The sequence below is a fragment of the Panthera pardus genome, unplaced genomic scaffold (genome assembly GCF_024362965.1).
Source record: "Panthera pardus isolate Hobbes unplaced genomic scaffold, ASM2436296v1 HiC_scaffold_17, whole genome shotgun sequence".
Lineage (NCBI taxonomy): Eukaryota > Metazoa > Chordata > Mammalia > Carnivora > Felidae > Panthera > Panthera pardus.
In genome coordinates, this window is record NW_026526732.1 from 44,729,218 (window position 1) to 44,748,845 (window position 19,628).

Below are 19,628 nucleotides of genomic sequence, written 5' to 3' on the forward strand. Positions count from 1 at the left end.
ATAGCTGCCTAGAAGAACAAGAGACAGTGTGGACCAGAGGTAAGAAAAAAGACTCAGGGGTGCAGAGGGCTCAGAAGAGGCTGGACACCATGATATTTTAGTGGAGCCAGCCCACATGCTCATCAGATTTTCTCCAGAAATATTTAGCTACTGGTATATAGCAGTAAGGAAGGACATTGGTCCAGAATGAGGATTTTGTTGTGAAAATGAATGCAGACATCTGAATTTAGAACCCCTGATCTTGGACCAGGTTTGCTCAGGTATATCTAGGTACGCATTTGCAACCTGTCTTTGGTTCAATGAGGGAGAAGATAGAGAACAAGGGCAAATAGGGGGGCAGGATTTAGTCTTGACTGAAATCTGTGACATATGGCCCAAATCCGTTTCATGCCCTAATATAAGGGTTTTGAATATGTTTTGAATATAAAAGAAAGTTATGATTATAAAATAAAAAGATCATCATCTCCATTCACTGACCAGAGGGGTCAAGATGTTCATCACATTTTTATACTATGTTGACACAGCATGCATTCTGTGGAAATGAGGAAAATGTATAAGCACTTTTCAAACATTTTAAGGGAAAAGCTTGAAATAATTATACAATTTACAGAGGGCTTTCAAGGTATAAAGCACTTATTTAACCTTTATACAAGTCCTCTGAGGTAGGCCTGATTATTTACTCATTTTATAGATGGAACGACTGACAGGCAGATAACTTACTTGACTTGCGCAAGGTCCCATGGGTGGCAGGCAGGAAAGCTAAGATCTGGGCCCAGACGGTCTGCTCCAGAGGTGGTGCCCTTCTCCACACACTCCACTACCTCTCCTTGGAAATGCCCCCTCTTCTTCACTTGTTATGAGCTGAATTCGTATGTAGAATCCCTAACCTCCCTACCTCAGAATCTGATTGTATTTGGGAAAAGGGCCTTTAAGGTGTGATTATGCTAAAATGAGTCCATTTGGATGGGCCCTAATCCAATCAGATCAGTATCCTTAGCAAAAGAGGAAATTTTAGGGTGCCTGGGAGGCTCAGTTGGTTAAGCATCAACTTTGGCTCAGGTCATGATCTCACAGTTTGTGGGTTCAAGCCCCGTGTGGGGCTCTGTGCTGACAGCTGGGAGCCTGGAGCCCGCTTTGGATTCTGTGTCTCCCTCTCTCTCTCTCTCTCTGCCCCTTCCCTGCTCACGCTCTGTCTCTCTCTCTCTCTCTCTCAAAAGTAAATAAACACTAAAAAAGAATTTTTTTGAAAAGAGGAAATTTTGACACAGACATGTACAGAGAGAAGCTGGTATGAAGACGCAGGGAGAGATGACCATCTGTAAGCCAAGGAGACAGGCCTCAGAAGACACCAATCCTGCCAACACCTTGATCTTGAACTTCTAGCCTTCAGAACCCCAAGAAAATAAATTTCTGTTGTGTAAGCCATGCAATCTGTGGTATTTCATTACAGCAGCCCTAGCAGATGATACCCTCATTGACCATCAGCTGAGAAGGAGCAGGAGAAGGGAGAGGAGAAACAGAAATAAATCTTTTAAGTGAACTACCCTCCTTATTTAAAATACGAAATATGTGCATTTCATTAGGTAAGTGAAGCTTAATTGGATCATGTTTTAAACAAATCAATCTGGAATTCACTTCTATAATGGGAGTAAAATAAAGCAGGAACTGTCTTCATTGATATTGAAGTAGTATCATAGACAGGAAAGGGCAGCTTAATTAAGGCCAAAGTGTGTTTGTTAATTAGCTGTCATCCTCTCCAGTGAGCCTACCAAGGGATGCCATAAACAATTAGGGAGCATGGATTTATTGATGGAAAGATGAGGTAAAGTTGAGCACTAAGTGCACTGTGTTTCCTTAGAGGGCACAGTCCTTTCATTAATAATGAGTCCTGTCTTTCCTTATGTCTTCTGAGTTTCCCACTACACTGGAATTACTGGTGTGAAACATGAGGCCTTCCAGTAGTTATAGACAATTGAGAGATTCTTAGAAAGTGCAATAGTGTTGTATTCCAGGGGAAAAGTAATTTGCAGCGTGTTTTTTTTTTTTCCTCTAATGAATTTTAACTCCCATGGACCAACTACCTGCAAGGTGGCTCCGGAGGCTTCACTGTGTTCAGGATTCTGGAAGTACTCATAGTAGAGGCCCTTTAGATGTCTATTTCCTAAGAAATAAATTAGCAAGTGTCCCAGACACAAGTCTGAATTGTTTAAAGACTGAAAGCCTTGTTTATAGATTTGAAAAAAACTCAAACTTTGACCAGTCTGTCACATTTTCATTTCCTGTTCCATGCTTTACAGTCATGTGTTTTCTGTTTGAAAAAGTTTTTAAAAGTTTATAAATATCTAATTTTTACAGAAATTATTGTTTCATTTCTTTCTACACCTGAGGGGTCTAGTTCTCCCTTGACCAACTTATTTCTTACTAGCCTTGAAGGGCATCAACAGTCTGTGTAGCCAGCCTAACATAGGATTAACATGATGTATTTCCCTAGAAAACTCCATCACAGGTAGGGGAAATGGTCAAGAACAATTTTTCTTTTCTCCTCAAATGTCACTGAGTTTTGAAAATAAGATCAACTGAAGTGCCTGCATGAAAAAACTACCAGATTCAGAGTTTGGGGAAGGAGAAATTTTATAGTTTTTGGAGACAATATAATACAGTGGCTGGCATTCAATCCAATCTTGTATAAATGAATGAGAAGAAAAGGAGAGGAACGTGCAGGGAGAAAGTGGCAAAAACAGAGGAGAGAAGTAGAGACAGATTGTTTAAAGGAGAAGCAATACAGAGAGAAAAGAGAGGAAGATGTTCCCAGGCCCATAGACATGTGGACAGAGATACATATATTAAAAGGAAATATGATGGGGGTGGGAGAGAGGGGAAAGTAGATGGGCATCGAGGAGGGCACCTGTTGGGATGAGCACTGGGTGTTGTATGGAAACCAATTTGACAATAAATTTCATATTAAAAAAAAATAAAAGGAAATACACAGAGTCATACTGGGGTCATATACCCCAACTTTCATAACACCCTACACCTCATCTATAGCATACTATTGCTTTAAAAACTGTGTCACATTTTTCACACAAAAACAAACCAAAAATGCAAGTTAAAAACATACATAAGAGATAAACCTTGTTCTACAAGCTAAAGTAAAATAATGTTGAAGGCCAAATCTGAAGAGACTGGATTTCTCGTTTCTACATCTATGTGTGTACGTACACACACACACACACACACACACACACACACACACACACACTTGATGTTTTTGAATGATCAGAGATTCTAGTGTTCTTCTAGTCAAACCACAGGATGGCTCTGGAAAGCCAGTTGGAATGAGATGTGCAGTAATAATGATTCACATCAACCCCCAGATATGCCAGCAGCTGGCTGGGCTGACATGGCCACAAACTGTCGTCGCTTTGACTATAGGTAGAAGTGGCCAAAGTCTGTTTTAAACAGATTTAAATCTGTACTCGTTCTTGATTTTCTCTTCTTTCCTGTTAGAAACCTGCTCTGGCCAGGCCTGCTCCCCTCCTTTGGTCTCATCACATCTCTACTGCACGTCCACATTGTTCTAGAGGCCGTGCTTCATGGCCTGAATAGAATGGAAACAGTCGAGTAAAAAGAAACATCCAAACAGGGAGAAGAAGGATTTTCCAATATCTTGCCCTTGACTGGTCCCTCTTGATTAACCTCAGAGATTTAGATCAATCTTGTAATTCCCATTACCATACTTCTCATTCTCTACCTGTTGGAAGCATCTCCCTACTCTTCTTATAGGAATTATAGTATAGTGGTCTCTATATAGTACATTGGTCTTTTTGTATTTCTGTCTCTCTAGATGGCTTATGGTATAATTTTCTCTAGCTCTGATGATAGCTTAAACTAACAGTAAACTATTGAACCCTGATATATTTTAGAATGTGTTTACCTTGGAATTATTCTGAAAGCAGCCACAAGTAAAAAATCTGCTGGGAAAATACAGTAGTATTGCAACTGGTGGTTGAGAGTGAACTTGGAAACACACTTTTGTTTTCAAGTCCTCCATCCCCCAAGACATCCCCAGAGCTGAGGAATTTGGTGAATTCTGGGAAAATAAAGAAGCTTGGGGATGCATGTGTTGGTGGCTCACTTAGTAGATGTCCTGCCACCTACCCACAGACCAGGGGGAATTTCACAGCTAGTATCTATGTGGCAGAGGATGCCAGGCAACTAAGCATGGAAGTCAGTTGTGGATTTTTCTATCCTTTCATTCAGCTTTCTTTCAAAGGCTCATCTCTTTACAAGAATCATCGAAATGCCTTTCCTTTAAAGTTAACACCACAAGGAATGGAAGTCTCATTTCCTGGAAATACAGGCTGGATGGCAGCCATCCCTCAAATGAGCCCCCATGGAGAAGACTTGGAGACGTGAGCTCCCAACTCAGGTTTCCGGTGGATGCGTCTTAAATCCCACGGACTGGAAGCTGAGGTCATGGATTACTTTCTCATTGCCATCAAGGGTCAGCTCAGCTTATACTTCCTGTCATTATTGTCTTAGATCATGCATGACTTAATCCTTCTTAGCCCATTTCTTTACACACAGATTTCTAAGCAGCTCTGAAAAAATACTCTTAGTATCTGCACATTCAAGAAGAGATGTTAATGGGATAAGGGCTGAGGAGCTGCTGTGGGTTGGCAATAGTAGGAGTCAAATAAAATAGGACAGCAGATTAGGAAATAGAGTAATGGTGAGCATTTGAGGAGAAGAAATTAAGCAGATTGGTCACCATCACTGCTAAAATGTTTCTTGCTCTGCTCCGAAACTTCATTTGCACAACTGAGATAGCATGGGTTGTGGTAGGAGGAACAGGAGTTTGCTATCACATAAATACAGGTAGGAACCCTGCCTCTATCTCTAGGCTCCGTGAGATCGGACAAGTTTCTTAACCCCTCTCGGTCTCTTGTCAGGGATAATTCCAAACTTTCAAAACTGTGGCAAGAAACAAAGATCATGAGGGCACCTGGATGGCTCAGTCAGTTAAGCATCCAACTTCAGCTCAGGTCATGGTCTCACAGCTGGTGAGTTCAACCCCCGTGTGGGGCTCTGTGCTGACAGCTCAGAGCCTGGAGCCTGCTTCCGATTCTGTATCTCCCTCTTCCTCTGCCCCTCCCCTGCTTGCACACACACACTCTCTCTCTCTCTCAAAAATAAATAAACAAACAAACATTAAAAAAAAAAAGAAACAAAGATCAGGTATTGAAGAGCAGTTGGTACAGAGAGGCACTTAGTACATGGTGAAAGGATTAATAATAATAACTGTGTGCCCAGTAATGCGCTGGCCTGATGCTCACTTTGATGGGGGTAAGGAAAAAGTAGAGATAATGAGGAAACTAGCAGGAATCCAGAGAGCGCAACATTAAACTCACGTTAGCCATTTAATTTGCCTTTGTTGTCCTCATCATGTCTTCACCAGCCTTTCCCTTAACTTCAAGTTAAATGATGACCCAAGAGATGACAAGCAAAATAATGTTAGGAATTGTGAAGTGTCTGAAAATTTTACTCTGTTCTCAAGCTAACAAATCAGCCAATCACAGCTTCACTGAAGCTGGCAGAAGTAGTGAGACTCCTGGGTAGAGTCAAAGGACTTTATCACAGCACAGCGGGCAGCATGAACTCCACGTCCTCATAGGTTCCCCCTGAACCCCAAGTCCCATGGGAGTGATGCAGAGATGGGACCAGGTGGATGCTGTGCACCCAGTGGGTTTATGCCACAGCTGAGGAACCATGCATTTAGGAAACCCCCAATCTTATAGTGTGTTGCTTGTGAGACAGGGAAACTGAAGGACTCCATAAACATTTGCCTTTTGCTCCTTTTCCTGATCCTATTCTAGGACCTGCACCCCCACCCCACTTTACACATGCCTCAGAATGCAAATAGTGTATGTCCTCTGTAAAGGATAAGGAGTTAATGATTTTATTTAGAATAAATAACATGTATGGAAGGACCAGGTGAGAATGACCAAAGCTATTATATGTGTATTCCAGACCACCAGCACTAGATATCTCAGAGCCAAGACCCCTTGGCTCCCCTGGCTCCAAGGAATAATCCTTGGGCCCTCGTCTTTGTTCTAACCGGTTCTTGGATGCCTAAGAGAACACATACACCAGACCATAATCCTCAATAAAATCCCCAGATCATAAACAAAGACAAGACTCATGCTGCTTTCCTTTCCAAGTCTCCCAGACACTCCATCTGTATCTGCTCTCTCTCTATCTTCAGTAAACTCTGCTCCCACTTCCTGCTGGCTCATGTTTGATTTCTATCCTGCACGAGGCCAAGGACCCTCTTGGCTGATTCTGCTGGATCCCCTCTGGGTCTTCAGATCCAGCCTGCCAGTATCATCAGCAAACCTACCCAACCTTTCTCCCAGAGAGACATTATCTTTATTATCCTCGTCAGGAAACATACCTGTCCTCTGCCGCAGGGACTGACCCTATCTCCATCTTTCAAAACTCTTTTGTATATAAGTATCTTGAAAAGACAGTCTGGAACAGGAGCTGTCACAAGACATATAGAAACACCACAGGGAAGTGTTGCCCACCTCCAACCAGTAAGACACAGCCAAAGGCAGAACTCAAAAGAAGACACTGATTAGGTGAGGTGTCTTAAAACATTTATTTATTTACTTCATCAATAGAATTGATAACCTCACATGGAATCTTAAATAACGTGGCTCCTGGAGTTGCCTGGGACTATAGAGAAAGACTCCATTATGTGCTGTTTTGGAAGCCACTACCTGTATATCAGAGCACCTCAGCTGTGCTGAAAGGAACATGGCACTTCCTGCTCCCAGTGCCACTGAAGAACCTACAATGATGCTTTTGCTCATGCAATTTCCAATCAGTGTCAAATGGAATTTTAGCCCAGTGAAAGAAAATGCACTACGGTTATTTTGTTTTTTGTTTTGTTTTGTTTACCTAAGGAAAAAGAAAGAAATAAGCAGCTTTGTTCCTTTCTAACTTTCTTTGGGCTTTATGAGATTAAAAATGGCTTTTGGGAAAAGATTTCTTTTAGAGGCCACTTGTATGGAATCAAGGATTATGGAATCCTGAGATTTATCCACATCAATCTTCTTGTTAATGTGCCTTTGTGAGGTCAGATATGGTTCTCCTAATGACTTGAGAAACCTAGAGCACACACTACCAAAGAGCTTCTAGCATCTCAGATGCCACCATGGAGTACACCCTTGGTGTCCTAAAGGCAGAACCATCTCAAGGACCTTACCTTCTTGTTTGGAAGGACAGTTCTGCTCCTGTGTCAGACCACACAGGAATCTGTATCCCAAGTTTTGGTTCAATCAGCAGCCAAATGAAGTAATTGGTAAGGAATTCAGGGACTGTCTTATTTGTGAGTTTGGTGACAGAGCAGCCAGGTGTCGGTGGGAGGAAGGGGGAGGGTGATTCAGGCAATGTCTCCTGTCTCGACTTCTAACAGAAGGACACATGCCCCATAGTTACCAAAGCCCAAAATCTGGTTATAAGTCTTCCTTCTCCCTTGCATTCCACATCTAATCAGTCACAAAGTGCTGCTGATGCTTTTATTTATTTATTTATTTATTTATGTATGTATGTATGTATGTATGTATTTATTTATTTATTCATATAAAAATACATATTTATATACAATCCACCTGAACTTTTTCATTTTTATTGTTGCATTCTGTGAGGTAGAAATCTAATTGGATTTCTCTCAAGCTCCCAGAAGAGTTGGCAGTATACCCTTATGACTCCCACTCCCTTCCACAGCACACTCAACACCCATGCACACACACACACACACACACACACACACACACACACACACGGGGGAAACAACACTTCCTTTCATTCCATGCACGTTCTTTCCATTTGCCCAGAACTCAGTTTTTCTCAGTCATCTCCAGGTGTTATCCAAGAGGACCCCCTCAAGTGTAGGTTTTCAGCATGGAGGCAGGGGCTTGGCTGGTGCAATGAAATGGGATGTTGGTGGCCCTGTCTCCACCTGGTGCCAGCCCAGCAGTGCAAACCCAGAGAGTGTCCAGCCCCAGCTTCAGGTGTCCTAACCTCTCTCTACGGCCTGAGACAAGGCCATTCTCCTCTCAGTGGGCCGGAGCTGTGTGAGATGAACTAAGGGGCAAAATCCACACCCAAACTACAGATGCAAAACATGCATATGAAATCCATTAATATTTAACTCTTGAGAAACATACTCCCAAAGATTACCTCCACCACAGTTCTTTGTAGCTGAGCAAATCACTATAATGCAAACTTGGAATCACACCTTCTTACTAGAATCCTGGGGTCCTATTATTGTATTAAAATACAAATACTATGTACTTTTAATCTTTAACATTTTATGTAAATTGCATTTTATCGGTTGTCAGACGTGACTTGTGTATATGGCAAATAAATTTCAGTCTCCTGTTTTTTAAAAAAATCCCTTTACTTTAGATGAACTTGAAAGGGAGTCCTCCTCCCCCAGCATGCCCATTCCCAAGGAAGGAGAATTGGCCTCTGTGATTTCACAGGGAGTCTGCCAGCAAGAGCTGCCTGAGAGAATAGACAATGGAGTTCTCTGTATCACTGCAGAAAGGAGAACAGAAATACTGACATTTCAATGATTATATTTGGGTCTACAGTTGCCCTGGGGCATCCCAAAGATCACTTAATAGATGAGTTTCTCTATTTTCAGAGCTTAAATTAGCTTTCAAATATCTAAAAGGTTAGAGAATATATCACTTAGAGAGGGAAACCTAGCTTCCTTCTCTGTTCCCATCAAGCACTGGTGTGTGTGTGTGTGTGTGTGTGTGTGTGTGTGTGTGTGTGTGTGTGTCATTTTGCATTTTTTTGCATAGATTCTGCAATGCTGGGAGCTGCAAATAGCTACAGGCATTATGTCCTCTACATAAGTTAACTACACATTAGGGTAGTTATTTCAAATATTCTGTTCTTTTTTTTTAGGATGTGTCATGGTTTTTTATTGAGCAAATATATTTACTTCAGTGTTTTAATATCAGTACTCAGCACAATGCCTCACACAGAATACTGAATACATGATTACGTTACGGCCTTATACATTCTGGAATTCTAATAAATATGGGTACACAGAAAACCCACTCGGTAATATTCCTTAATTATCCTTTGATAAAACAGAAATTCCAGTAATGCCTATACTTCTTCACACACAGGCTTGCAAGGATCTCGCTCGTGACAGAAATGAACCATATGGTTGCTGCCCTAAGGTCCCACGTTACCCAAATGTCACTGCTTTGCACATTCACAGCAGATTGTTTCCTTACCAACCACAAGAAGCTGTATCTTAAATAACTGAAGCAAAATTATAATTGTCAAATGTCAAGAACAAAGTGCATTTTTGCAAGTCAGTAGTCTTGTTTGTCATCGACTCAATATCCTGAATATTCAAAATTCAATACCCTGGCTTTAGGTTTCTGGTTCATTTGCACAAACTAATAATGCTTCACAAAGCTCAAAAGCCACTTTCGGCTGTCTTCACACTGTGAGTTCATCAGACTGCAGAATTACAAAAGTGAGTTTTGTCAACCCTCTTAAAGATGTCGTGTGGACCCCTGAAGTCCTAGCCAGGGGACTGGGACAAACCCAGCTGTGGTTTGTCCACTGCTGCCACACCCCAGCTCAGGTGTGTTAACCTGCCAGCTATTTCCGGCTGTGACTGAAGAGCTGACGAGGCCCTCAAGCCCGCATATTGTGCTGCAGGTTAATTTAATTAGACTAATGCCCAGCCCCAGTTTGAGCCAGCTTGACTCCGACTTGTGTTTAGAATTGGGGCATAGGACCATAACAGTATGAATTGCATGATGGTTTTCCAGCTGAAATAAAAAGGAAGAACTTTTATTTTTAATTTCTGTGTATATATCTGGGAGAAAAATTAAGATGATGAGGACCTGTACCTCAGGTACCAGTTCCTTGGGCAAACCGAGGGACTGGGGGACCAGGAGAGAAAATGTTCAGAGCACATAAAGACCATGCCGTGGGCACGAGTGGGGGAGGGACAGAGAGAGAGAGAGAGAGAGAGAGAGAGAGAGAGAGAGAGAGAGAGAGAGAGAGAGAGAGAGAGAGAGAATCTGAAGCAGGCTTGAGGCAGCCCCAAGGTGACGCGGGGCTGGAACCATGACCTGAGCTGAAGTCAGCTGCTTAACTGACTGAGCCACCCAGGTGCCCCTGGTGCTCCATCCATTTCAATATGGATACTTCAATTTGGTCATTTTGACCAGAATAAAACCACACTATTAACTTTTCTTTGTGTTTCCCAAAATGAAAACCACTTTCTTATTGTCATCAGATGACAAAAATCAATAAATACTCACTTAAAAATTATCAGGCAATGCCAAAAAGTATAACATAATAACCATCCTACATAGAATACTTGCTGGATATTTTTTGCCAGAATTTATCTGCTGGGTAGGTATAAAAAAATACTGGTTAGGTTTTCTGGGAAGCAGATTCTGAGATGGAGTTTATCGTGCAAGACATTTCTTAAGAATTGTCCCTGGGGTCAGCATCTTGTAGAAAGAAGGGGATGAGAGAGAAATGAGGTAGTGAGAGAAATGGAGCTGTATTTCGGGTCTGATGACAGCCTCAGATGACCCCACAGGGAGAGCCACAGTGAAAGTAGCCCATCAGAGTTGTTCTCTGTTAAACTAACATGGCTGCCTTGTGTTCCTGCCTCTATCAGGATGTGCCCACCAGTCTGCTCAGGAGGGTAGGACATTGGAGAGGCGACTGCAGTGAGGTAGTTCTTGAAGCTGCTGACGGTTGGGGCAACAAGTCCTTTTTGAAGGAGGTGGGAATCTGGGCAGTGCCTCTGTGCTGTCAGCACAGAGCTCGATGCTGGGCTCGAACCCACAAACTGTGAGATCTTGACCTGAGCCGAAGTCAGACACTTAACCAACTGAACCACCCAGGCGCCCGCTTCCTATACTTTTATAAATTCTCACACTTTCAAGTTTTCTGGGTAATGTTAAAAAAAAATACATGCTCTGTCCAACCCACTTCTTAATGTCATATAATTCCCCAACCACACTGAATTACCTCATGCTGAGAAACATTGTGAAGAAAATACAGTTTTTACATTTCAAAAAAATGGTCATTTTGATGTAGTTGCATCAAGGTGGCTGCTTTAATGGTCTTCCCTCTATCAGAAATGCCATCAGAACATCTGTTAGAGTCCGTGGAAACCCTGCCTCTAGACTACAATAGGAGGCAGTGTGCTTTCCACCCCTCGCATGCTAACCTCAGGTGACCTTCCTGGGAACAAGCTATGGACATTGTAAAGTGGGAAAAATAAAGTTCCAAACAACAGCACCCGTCTTAAGCATTTTTCCTGCTCACCCCTACCTTACAGGCTTCCTAGTTCTGATCTGGATTTACACAGGTTATCCACTCTACTTTTTCCTCCAGTTGTTTTTTGAAAAACAACTTTATTGAGATATAACTTACATATCATAAAATTCACCCATGTTAAATGCACATCGCAATGATTTTTAGTAAATTTACCAAGTCGTACAAGCTGTGTGCAATCCAGCTTAGAACATCTTCATCACCCTGGTAAGGTCCTTTATGGCCATTTATAGTTAATCCCCATTCTCATCCCCAGCCACAGGCAACCACCAATCTATTTTCTATCTCCATAAAGTTGCCTTTTCTGGACATATCACATAAATGGAATCATATATCCCTCTAGTTTTGACATTGCTTCTTATCACCAATGAGAAATTCCAGATTCAACCTCAACTCTCAGAAACTGACCAGCCAGACCCAGGTTTGCATAGCTAGTAAATGACAGAGCTCTGACTCAAATCCAAGTCTTGTGATTCCAAATTCTTCCCAGTGATCTGAATGCATTTTCAATGTTGAATGGAAAATTTGGTGATGGCTGTTTAGAAAGCCTCAAGGATCACTGGCCTTCTGGGTCAGGACACTGAGTTCTTGACTCTTCTCAGCCACCAGGGGGGGCCCCAAAGATCTATCTTTGAGCTGGCTTTTGCTTGTCTGTCGCAGCTGGACATCTTAAGAAAGAGAATGCCAATTGTGACCTGAGTGGGATTTTTCTAGGTGGGATTTTTCTTACAAAACGTTTCCTCTCTGGGTGATTGCAAATAGCAATGAAGAATAAAAGCTAGAATGTTTTGGTGCACACTGGAAATTTCTTTTCAGGCTTCTCAGACCAGGATTGTTTTTTTTAATATAATAAGAATGGGAAAATATAGACTTGATTCAGGAAACTGATGCAGAATTCTTAAGTTATGATGACATAGCATAACAGATATTAATTAATCATAATATTAAGGGGATGTTGCTGATCTTTTGCATTTTTACATAACGAAATCGATCCTTTGAGGGAAGGGAAATGGAAACATGTTTTTAAGTTGTTGCCCAAATCCAGTTTCTGTGTAGCTAGAATTAACCAGATAATAACTCAGTATGACAACTGAATTAATCTTTTGAGAAATAATTTTATTGTGATATTTCCCCAGCTATCTGGACTGAACATGGCTGAATGTGGTTGACAATTTTGACTTTTTTTCCAGGCTCTGAGCTGTTAGCACAGGGCTCGAATCCACAAACCATGAGATCATGACCTGAGCTGAAGTCAGATGCTTAACTGACTGAGCCACTCAGGTGCCCTGATAATTTTGACTTTACAAGTTACTCAGCACTGTAGTCTCCAGAATCCAGAGGGCATATGTGCCTCTTGGCCTCCCCCAACTAAATACCTTCTACACCCCCTTGTATTCTGGATGAATGGAGGGATGGATGGATATGGCTGCTCAACAGCTAGGATGATAGCTCCTGGGAGCATCTTCAGGAAAACTTAATGATGAATTGCACTCAGCACCATACCTGCCAGGTGTGAAAGTCACTGGAACCATATGCCTGGTGGTGCTGTGTCCCTGTTCTCTTCATGGACTTCAGGATGGCCAGAATCCCGGCTGCAGCTGTGGAACCAGCATTAGGCCAGAGTCACAAGACATGGGTTTCATGACCAGCTCTTCCATACCTTGCTGTGTTTCACTTTTCCTTTCTGTATCTCATTTGTAAAATCCATAAAATTAGCCACCTTCTACCTTACAGAGTTGTTTCAAGGAATAAATGATTAGAAAAGAATGCTAGACAAATGCAATGTATGACTAGTATAGCACTGGGCCCGTGCGAGAAAGAGAGAAAAGAACTCCAGGCAAAGACTCAAAAACAGAAACAGAAGAAACTCAGAGAGGGACAGGGAGAGGGAGAGAGCGAAGGAGAGAGAGAGAACATCACAGCTCCACAGGCACAGTCCTTCTTGCAAACACACTGTGGTACATCAAGACCTCTTTCCCCATCTTTATGCTAAGCCACCCTTCTCTGAAAAGTAGAAAATAATTCATCCCAGTTTCACAAGATGATTTTACTATTAATATCATTCAAATGTCAGAACTTCAAGAACATTTTAATGCTTTTCCAGGAGGATTAATGTGCTTTTAAAATATAAATGCCCCAACCAAATCTCAGGATTGGATGGCTCCAGTTAAAATCTCACATTCACTGAAACGCGAGGTCTGAACTGACTCACCAGAAGTGGAAGCCGTGCCTCTTACACCTAGCCTGCACTTGACAACAAAGCCATCGGTGAGAACCTGCCTTTAAGTGAAGACATTGAAAGGATGGTGCTTAGAATATTCAAAAACAGCAAACCTTCAAATTTCAGCACATCTAATTATATGCAATTAATATGCTAATTAGTACATTAACACAGCATTCTGGCCACCTCAGAAGGGTCCCTGCTGCCTGTGGGAGGCACTTGCATTTTCACTACAGGTTTCCATCTCCACATGGCAGGCCAGTAGAACTTGGGCCACTTCATACTCTGACTAGGAAGTATTGTGTCTCTAAGAACTGATGAAACTATAATGTTGAAATAGCACTTTTTAAAAAATTTTTTTTAACGTTTTAGTTTTATTTTTGAGACAGAGAGAGAGCATGAACGGGGTAGGGGCAGAGAGAGATAGAGAAACAGAATCAGAAGCAGGCTCCAGGCTCTGAGCCATCGGCCCAGAGCCCAACGCGGGGCTCGAACTCACGGACCGCGAGATCGTGGCCTGGCTGAAGTCGGACGCTTAACCGACTGAGCCACCCAGGCGCCCCTGAAATAGCACTTTTTAAAAGAGTGGTAAATACACATAAAAGTTACCATTTTCACCATTTTGTAAAATGTTTATTCATTTTTGAGAGAGAGAGAGAGAGTGCAAGCCGAGAAGGGGCAGAGAGAGCAGGTGGACAGAGGATCCTTAATGGGCTCCGCACCGTCAGCACAGAGCCCAACTTGGGACTCGAACTACGAACTGTGAGGTCATGACCTGAGCTGAAGTCCAACGCTTCACTGCCTGAGCCACCCAGACGCCCCACCATTTTAATCACTTTTAAGTGCACAATGCATTGGCATTAAGTAAACTCACAAGGATGTGTAAACATTATGACTATCCATTTCCAGAACTTTTTAAAATCATCCCAAACAGAATGAAGCATTAAACAAGAACTGCCCACCCCACCCAGCCCCTGGTAACCATGAAATAGCACCTTTTAAAAAAGTTTTTATCGGGGCGCCTGGGTGGCGCAGTCGGTTGAGCGTCCGACTTCAGCCAGGTCACGATCTCGCGGTCCGTGAGTTCGAGCCCCGCGTCAGGCTCTGGGCTGATGGCTCGGAGCCTGGAGCCTGTTTCCGATTCTGTGTCTCCCTCTCTCTCTGCCCCTCCCCCGTTCATGCTCTGTCTCTCTCTGTCCCAAAAATAAATAAAAAACGTTGAAAAAAAATTAAAAAAAAAAAAAAGTTTTTATTTTAGTTCCGGTTAGTTAACCTACAGCGTTATATTAGTTTCAGGTGTACAAAACAGTGACTTCACAGTTGCCTACATCACCCGGTGCTCATCGGGACAAGCGCGCTCTTTAATCCCCATCACCTCGTTAACCCATCCCCCCACCCACCTCCCTTCTGGTAACCATGAAATATCACTTTTTAAGCACATTTAGTGTGTCGGAGGTGAAAAAATCATTTCGCAGAAAGGAAAAGTGAAGGAGTCAAAAATGGCGAAACCCCACAAGAGTTACCGTAGTGAAAACCGTAACTTTGCCCATCTTTTCCTAACCCAGAATGAACATCAGAATCGGCCAGGGACACGAAACGTCGTTGAATACAGGAAGTAAAGATGATTCCCGATCGAAGACGTGTCTGCTGACCACCGAGGAAGCTCCCACAAAGGAAGGAAGGGGCAGAATCCCCCGAGAACCCAGGAGGGGTCCAGGCCAGGCTGGTAGGCGTGGCCTGCCTGGGGTCAGCAGCAGGGGCCAACCGGCTCCTCCAGAAACTTCGTCTCAACGTTTTCCCAAAACTACGCATTTCATTACTACTCAAAGGGACATTGTTCTACAGTTGGAAATACCTACACAATTACCTCTTAAATAAAATTCAGTTTCTCAGCCAACCACAATTCTTACGTTTAAAAAAGCGTGTGTAGAAAAATGTTAATGGAGATGTTAACGATAATAAGGATCTATCTTTAATCTGGACTCATGAAGTCTCTTCCTTTATACTTTATTTACGATCTTAGGCACTCACTGTAACTGGCCCCTTTCCAGAACGCTGCTTCTACGCAAAGCACATGGATTTCATTGTGAAGAAAATAGGGACACTTAAAGCCTTTCTAGGCTCCCTTCCCCCAAGGCATTTTGCTAATGTGTACCAGAACATTCTTGAAAGGAGAAAAAAAAAAAGAGCGAGAAAGAAATGCTTTGTGAAGAAAAGGATCTGCCTGCAGGCATTTCTAGCACTACTGCCTCCTGTTAATTTGCAACCTAGTTAAGAGAACCGGAAACAGTTTGTTGTGTGCGGTGCTTTCTGGAACAGCTAACCTTCATCTGAACACTTAGGTCGCTCTAGCCACTGTGCTACATTCTTCCTGTGGATAATGTCGTTTGCTGGGCACAACTACCCAATAAGGTAGGAATCATTTTTATCAATATTGACGAAATTGAGGCTTAACGACTTGAAGCAACTAGCCCAGGGTCACACAGCAAGTAAGTGGTCTAGACAGAATTTTTTAAATAATTTTCTTAAATGTTTATTTTTGAGAGAGAGAGAGAGAGAGAGAGAGAGAGCGTGCGCGAATGGGGGAGGAGCAGAGAGAGAGGGACACACAGAATTCAAAGCCTGGTCTAGCCAGAATCTGAACCCTAAGTAGTTTGACTCCAGGGGCCTCGCCGAGTTAAACTACACTGATTTAATTTATGCAAAATTTCAATAGTATGTGTACATTTTTACTTATATCTTACAGATGAGAAAACTGGAGTTTAGAGTAGTTCATTGATTGGCCCAAGATTGCAACTATTACGTGATTGAGCAGAGAATCAGGCTTGGTGTGCTAGACCCCCAAGCCCTTGATCTTCCCCTTAAATGTCTGAGCTGCTTCCATTCCCTGGGGCCACTTTATTTATTTATTTCTAAGTTTTTAGTTAAATTCCAGCTAGTTAACACACAGTGTAATATTAGTGTCAGGTCTATAATATAGTGATTCACCACTTCCTTACAACAGCCATTGCTCATCCCAATAAATGCCCTCCTTAATCCCCATGACCTATTTACCCCATCCCTCCACCCACCTTCCTTCTGGGAACCAGAACTTGACCTATTTTATTTTATTTTACTTTTTCTTCCAAATTTTTATTTAAATTCTAGTTAGTTAACATATAGTGTAATATTGGTTTCAGGAGTAAAATTTAGTGATTCATCGCTTACATACAACACCCAGTGCTCATCATAACAAGTCCCCTCCTTAATGCCCATCACCCATTTAGGCCATCCCCCCACCCGCCTCCCTCCATCAGCCCTCAGTTTGTTCTCTATCATTAAGAGTCTCTTACGGTTTGCTTTTCTCTCTCTCCCTTTTTTCACCTCCCCCTATGTTCATCTGTTTTGTTTCCTAAATTACACATATGAGTAAATTCATATGGGATTTGTCTTTTTCTGACTTATTTTGCTTAGCATAATACACTCGAGCCCCATCCACATTGTTGCAAATAGCAAGATTTCATTCTTTTCGATGGCTGAGTAATATTCCATTTACATATATACCACATCTTCTTTATCCATTCATCAGGCAATGGACATTTGAGTTCTTTCCATAGCTTGGCTATTGTTGATCCTGGGGCCACTTTGTTTATTTACTTATAATTTTTTTTAATGTTTATTTATTTTTGAGAGAGAGAGAGACAGAACATGACAGGGGAGGGGCAGAGAGAGAGGGAGACACAGAATCTGAAGCAGGCTGTAGGCTCTGAGCTGTAAGCAGAGAGCTGGACTTGGGGTTCAAATTCATGAACCACAAGATCATGACCTGTACCGGAGTCAGAAGCTTAACAGACTGAGCCACCCAGGCGTCCTGATTCTAGGGCCACTTTAAAAACTGAAGGGAAATTGAATTGATGTATGGCAAGGGCAGTGTAATGGCAGCTTACAACCTGCCACTAACCTCCCACCAACCTGTTGCTCCTGGGAGGGCTCCAGGGTCTGAGAGATCTTTGCACACTTTCTTGGTCTCTCCCTGCAGTCTCTTGAATGGCACTTGACAGGAAGTAGATAATCAAAGTTCAATTACTGATGAGGATGAAAATAATACAAATTGTAGGCCTTGCTTACACGCTATCTGGTTCTGATAGGAACTACCAACCAACAAATGGTGGAGATCCAGATGAAAGAAAAGAGAGCATGTGATAATACAGTAATAAGTGCTTTATGGAATGCTCAAGTGCTCTTACCCTTAAACATGCGGTTTTCTCTCAGGAAAAAGCAACTCCAGTGATCTAAACTCTATAATTTAGGACAGGAGCTTTTCTCTACCCTTTGTGAAGTTCTTGCAAACTTGAAGTTATGACTCAACAAGCTTCTCTCCAAACCAAAATGTGATGTCAAATTTGGACTGAGAAAAAATTCTATAAACATATATAAATTTAATTTTTATCCTAGAATGTTAATTTTATCCATGTGACTCCTGAGAGAAAAGAATGGTTATCATCATCTGAAAATGAACATACTCTCAGTCAGGGAGCTGGTCAACTAATAATTATGGAAAACCTATGTTCAGTAAACATAGTAAAAATGGTTAAGCCTAGGGTAAGACCGTTTAAACTGAGCAACTACTCTGGTACATGTGAACAATCAATGCTTTTTGTTTTTTTTTTAATTTTGAGAGAGAGCACAAGCAGGGGAGGGGCAGAGAGAGAGAGAGAGAGAGAGAGAATATCCCAAGCAGTGTCCATGCTGCCAGCGCAGAACCTGATGCAGGGCTTGATCTTATGAACTGTGAGACCATGACCTGAGCCAAAACCAAGACATGGATGGTTTACCAACTGAGCCATCCAGGTGCCCCTTTTCTTTAATATTTATACTGAGATGTAATTGACATAGCATTATACTAGTTTCAGGTGTACAACATAATGATTTGACATATGTATGTGCTGCAAAATGATCACCACACTAAGTCTAGTTAACATCCATCACTATATATAGTTATGAATTTCTTTTTCTTGTGATAGGAACTTTTAAGATTTACTCTCTGAGCAACTTTCAGACACAACATACAGTAGCTTTTGTTTCAGACTGAGATTTGAAGTCCAGGAAGAGGATGTTCAGAAAGCAAGTTGGCTACCCAAAGTAGATGGGAAAAGATAGATCCAGAACAGGGACCTGTGGAGCCAGAAGCTCAGCTTCTCTTTCTTTCTTTCTTTCTGTTTCCCAAGGGCAAGAAAAGACAGATAGGGTACTGAAAGCTCAGAACTGGTAAGGCCACTAGAGCTTTCCTTTGAAGGAGCAGTAAGCAAACAAGAGCTGAAAGTACGTCCTTATCAGAAACTGCTGTAAGGAAAAGCTCTCTTTTCCTCACACATTCACCTAAGCCAGCCGTTTTCAATTGCTTCCTCCCTGGTCTATTCAGAGAGCAAGTCCCCTGGGCTAAGAGGGAAATGAAGACCAGAAGTAGGTCAGAAGACTGCCTCAGCCTCCTTGCTCCATGTAGAGATGCTTTTGTTTCCGGTTCACCTTCTTCGTTTCCTGGAGTTTGTGTTCCTGAAACTGCTCACTCAGACATGGGCCATGATGTTGCCTCCTTCTCAGTCTTTCCCTCTGACATATTTCTGCTCTATCTGTGCTGCTACTGTTCTATTGGACAGCGCAGGTGGAACCGCAGAGCACCTGCCAGCAAGCTCTTTCCCAAACGGGAAGAGGTTCCAAAGGTTGGCCTTTGGAGAGAATGCCTAAGGTCAGTGGTCAGGTTCAGGGTGGGGAAGTCAGATTGCGGGAGCAGAGAAAGTGGGAATGAGGAGTGGAAAGTTGGGAATAACACGTTTCTCGTTTCTCGGACTCACTGGAGACCACACTTGCCCCGGGAGGAGGCAGTGCCCCAAGCGAAGTAACTGGAAATGAGAGGGAGCTTTGTGCCTGTGCTGGCAGTTAAGCACAGCGGGGGCGGGGATGGGGCCCCAGTGGAGTTATAGAGACCGCAGCCCAGAGGCCTGGAGGGGCTTTGCAGCTGGAGGCT